Genomic DNA, 5,389 nt, shown 5'->3' on the forward strand with positions numbered 1-5,389 from the left:
GAGAACGCGTGGACGAATATTAGTAGGAAAGCCCGATCCCTCGCGCGGTTTAGGTAAACGGCCACGTGCGGCGCTGTGTTCGGCCGTGACGTCGGCGAATTGAGTGAAGATCAGGTGAGCACGGCGCACAATGGATCGAGTCAATAGGAGAGCTCGACAGAATTCGATCTTTAAACGCTAATAACTCTGTTATACAAACTCGAGGTTCTAAAGTGTTCATGAGTTTCCTCGTGAAATTTTCTTCGAGAAGCCCGTTTACAATTAAAAACGTGAAAATAAACATTAAAATTTGCAATTTCAGTCACAAAATTCATGTCCGGCCTCTTTCATCGACTCGATCATGGCGGCGGGAGGACACGTCGCTCGATTTTCATCATCCGTCTTTGTCCAAATTCTCTCAAAAACTTTACATACCAAGTTATCAGCCATCTCCTTTCGTCAAAAGTCCATAAAAATGCCTCCTTAATATTTATTAACAAACTGTAATTTCCTTATTTACCACACTATTTTCATCTCTTACTCTTCCCCGCGTTCTACTCCTTGCTCTACCCTACCCCCTCTTCACCCTTCAATCCACCTGTTGCATCCGGATTCCACTCGGCATATTCCGGACATTTTCGGCTGTTTTCGAGTGTTTCCGGCTATTTTCAGTTGATGACGTCATCGTCATAGGAGAACCCATTGATTACCTACGTCATAGAGTATCCTTTACGGCCGCCGTCAAGGCGCATAATTTGGGCTGCTCTCATACCTTCAATGCCATTCATAGCCTTTTCCGGCTATTTTTGGAAGTTTACGGGTATATGAGACTTATAAGACTATATTCGGCTACCTCCTCTCTCTTTTTTCCCCTCTTCCTTCTCTTTTCATCTTTTTCTTACTCTTTTTTTCATTTCTTTTTCTATCCCTTTTACTTTTCTCCTTTGACTTTCCTTCCTCTTCATCCTTTTTTCTTCCTCTTCTCCTTCCTCTTTGCTATTTTTCTTCTTTGTTCATTTTTTTCCTCCTATTATCTGATATGACGGCAAAGTAACCCCTTCACGTTCGGAGAAAAGCTCCTATTTGTGTGCGTTCCAATTGAACGTGCCAGTTCACGATACCACTATTTAATCACGTAGAATCTCGTAATGCCTACACTTAAAATTGAAGGCAAACTGATATGGCGTTAAAATAAACTCCTTCGGTTTTATAAACAGCTAAGTTTCTCCTGAGGCATACTTTTTACTTTTATTATTTTCACGAGTTATTATTATCGTTTTCAGGACAGAACTGGTTTTCATCTCATAAAATCGTGCGTTACATGAATACAAAAAAGTGATCGGTGCAGATAATTATCACTCTATCCTCAGGACTTTCAAACTTTCTTTGTTAGAGCTGCGGAATGTTTCTGTTGAGAAACAAAATTTCGGTCATCTTCACAGAGTATACTCTGTGCTTAAAACAGGAACATTCCTCACAACGGCATAAAAAAAAGCTCTGGAACCCTCTAGGTAAGGTGTCCTATTACCAGCACCAATTATTTGTGTGTGTGTGTGTATATATCGAACATCGCCTTATCATCGTTGATATAGTGTGATTATGGCATTCGCTGAAGATGGTAAAAAAACATATTGGATCTTATCACTCTGACACAGTGATCCGAGTATGGCAATAAACACCAGACTCTGTAGTAGCATTTACTAAATTATGGTAAGTATCACTAGAGTTCTGGTACGTATTACTACAATTCTGATTATTTTCACTAAATAGTATCACTGTGTAAAAAATCAAACAGACTTTTAGTAGATTGTAATTGTTTTATCAGTGTTGCATAAGAAGTCTGTAGATTCAAGATCTTTGTCTAATTTTTTTGTAATGAGCATTAAGGGCAGTGAAGAAGAACGAAAAAAGATAGAATGAAAGGTCACTACTGTTCTCGCTACCGCTACCGCCGTCTCTCTCAAACGGAGTGAAGCTCTAATATAAAGAACTCCCTACAGAATGCGCCCAGCTTTAATGTCGCAGAGGGTGATTTCATGAGGTTGAGACTGCTAATGCCGATACTAAATTACAATTACAAATTAATATACTTTTTTTTTCTTTTTAACGAAAGCATACAGATTGACTTGAATGAAAATAATATTTCTCATCTTATCTCGAAAAAATCACGGCAGATTTTAAAGTTACTCAGTTACTTTACTCAGATATAATAAGCAGAGAGAAACTTGCAACGTCGCAAATTGAGGTATGTTTTTCATGTCACCGTCGGTGATTAGAAAATGTGCAATTGCGCAGGCGCTGCAGCGCTAGAGTGTAAGCACTTTTAGCGGTAATAATCGTTATCCTCTACCATCAAATCGAAGCGACAGTGCTGAAGGCGCTCTGAGCAACTATTCCACCACAGAAGTATTGCACAGTATCAGGCGTAATTGAAGGCGCCCTAACGTCGTACTCGTATTGACTGGTAGCCTTTACTACCGTGTGGCTGTCGGTGGAGCACTGCTGAGTCTAGGATGCACGGCTCCTGTTTGATCCACTTTTATAGAACTTGGTACCGGGTGAAACTTGACTTTCAACTCAAATCTTCGAGATCCGAAAATCTAATATTGTGGAAGTGGCCTAAAATGATATCTTGGCGCCTTCGAAATTATCTAATTTCACAATCGAGATATCTATTCTTTTTCTGTTCAGTTTCACAATCGATGTACTCTCAGCCTCAGCTAATTCAGACCTCGATATCGGCGCGCTCTTTGGCTTATTTGTGTTGAAACTGCTTGTTTATTTATTCATCTTTCCTTGTCTTCTCATTACTGCATCCGGAGGAACATAATCAAAGTTCATAATCTTTACATCATACACGCAAAAACGCAAATTTGAGCTGATAATACTGCTTGTCAGTCAGTTTGCTTCGGCGCTTTTTTAACTCTTCGGGTCCATTCACAGCAAGGGCTATACATTTTCGCATCCGCTTTTGTTCCATCGAAGCAATCTACTCATACTTCTTTTCCCCTTTTAGACGAAAGCATACATCAAGTTCTGCGAACATTGTATAACATAATGTCTAAAAGGTAGTAGCACTTATAGCACAATATATTGGTAAACGGAGTGTAGCCAAGTGCTAGAAATACTGTAACATTTTCTATAAAAAAAAATATTTTATTAATAAAATTTGACCGAAGCTTTTCGAAGTAAGCGCTTTACTGTCAGGGTCACAAAGTATACTTCACAAAGGCCATGGTTCAATTTCAGACAAGGTAACCGATTTCAGTGGTAACAATTAATAACAAATTATGTTACGTTATGTTATGTTATAACAATTTGTTATCAATTGTTACCACTGGAATCTGTTACCTTGTCTGAAATTAAATTATGGCCTTTGTGATGTTTACTCTGTGACCCTGACGATGAAGCGCTTGCTTTGAAAAGCTTCGGTCAAAATTTATTAATAAAATGTAAGTGTTTTTACAGAAAATGTTACATTATTTCTAGTACTTGGCTACACTCCGCTTACCGAAAGCATACAAATAGACGCGAATGAAGTATTAAAATATATCTCTCATCTTATCTCGGGAAAAACATGGCAAATTTCAAAGTGTTATTATTGATTTACCCAGATAAAATAGCCCCTGAAAATGAAAAATTGATTCTTTTGGATTTAGGTCCGGTATTATTTTTCGTACACGTTTTTGTACAGTCCTTATATGCACCAGTTCCTCTCTATGCAAATTTCTATAACAGGAGGGGTTTTAAAGGTTTTTAGTACGCATTAAGGAGTTTTTATTAGAAAAAAAAGCTTTAAAAAGATACCAAATTACCGAATTATACAGCACACCCAATTGGAACAATCATGAATAAAGCCACTTGTAGTTTATTCTTCAGTACACGAGGTAGAATTTCCGTCGAAATCTCAAAATCTGAGTCCCCGGCCTAATTTGACAAAAAAGTCCCCCTACTGAACATTTTGTCTCCTCGCACAAAGGTCCCTTTCCCCGTAGATTCTGACGTCCACCGGAAGAGGGAACGAAATTCCATTTTAAGGTTGCAAAGTTGGCTCAATCCAATTTTTTTACAAGAAAAGGGCTTAGGATAGTTTTTGACCCAATTTTTGCTGATTTTTGCTTGTAATAAGAGAAGAAATTGGCGAATTTTCAGTTAGAAATGCCAATTAGTCTCCAAGTAAGTTTTCGAATAAACACACTTCAACTTTGAAGTGTAGTATACGTTACTTTGTCGAGGGAACGTCCATTATTTTAACCATTGCCCGTCGAATTGCCTGATTTGTAGTGCACTTTTTCCGTATCTAGAAAGGCTTTTCTTCCTCTCTTGTTTAAAGAGTATTATAATGCTTTCCATGGGCGATCGCAGTTAATACCGATTTATGTGGAGGTGTTAAAGGCAAATGGATAAGCTAATAAGATCGGTCCGGTTGCACCTGTTTGCAAATTTGAAAAGCGGATCCTTCGAACCACTAACGCGTAATTACGTTAAATCAACCAGTTTCCGAGTTTCTTTCGATGGAACGCAGGGCGTACTGCTGATCACTTCCCGTGTCTTTCAAAATATACCGTGGCTTCATTATCAATATTCAACTGAATTTGGCCCTTTTGAGCAAAACAGTCCACCTTTTTCTTCTTGGGTTGTACAAGAGAGTGTGCGGTTGGACGTTCATTTTCAGCATATTTCAAGATTTAGTATACTACCAACGCGTGTTGAATTATGAGATTTGCTTGTATCATTGATTAAAATTTGCTTGCATGCTTGATTTATTGAAGACAATTTTTCAACCAGGATTCATTTACGTAAAAGAAGTATGTCTGGATTGGAAGATTTACCTAAATAAGGACCAATCTATTAAAGAGATACATTTGGCGATGGTGTAGGATTGGAAGCCGCATGATTCAGGCTGAATCTTTTCCCACATGTGATTACACTGACGGGAGACGAGATTTAAAAATGCATAACTTAGCCTGGCACTGATATAAGGGTTTCCCTAAAAACTATCTATCGAGAAACTTATCAAGAAAAAATAAATGAATAATACATGGTAATAAAAATTTTTACTGTGAAATTTATATAATTTTTTCCTAGATTGATGGTGGGATGAACCAAGCAAGTCTATACAATGTATCCACGGAAAAAAATAGGGTAGTTGACACAACCAGCGGCTGGAAAAAAATGCGCCAGCCATCGTGCGGTAGTTATATCAACAACCATGGATGTTACCGGGTTAGTTGTGACCTCCACCGCGGTAGTTATCGTACGATAGCTGGCGCATTTTTAACCACCCGCTGGTTGTGTCGACTACCCTATTTTATTCCGCGTTGATCCTACTTAAATATTTAAAACTTCCTCACTATCAAAACCCTTCAAAGCGAGTGATCCAAAAACATCGCGGTAGATCGAAACGCAA

The sequence above is a fragment of the Bemisia tabaci genome, chromosome 2 (genome assembly GCF_918797505.1).
Source record: "Bemisia tabaci chromosome 2, PGI_BMITA_v3".
Classification (NCBI taxonomy): domain Eukaryota; kingdom Metazoa; phylum Arthropoda; class Insecta; order Hemiptera; family Aleyrodidae; genus Bemisia; species Bemisia tabaci.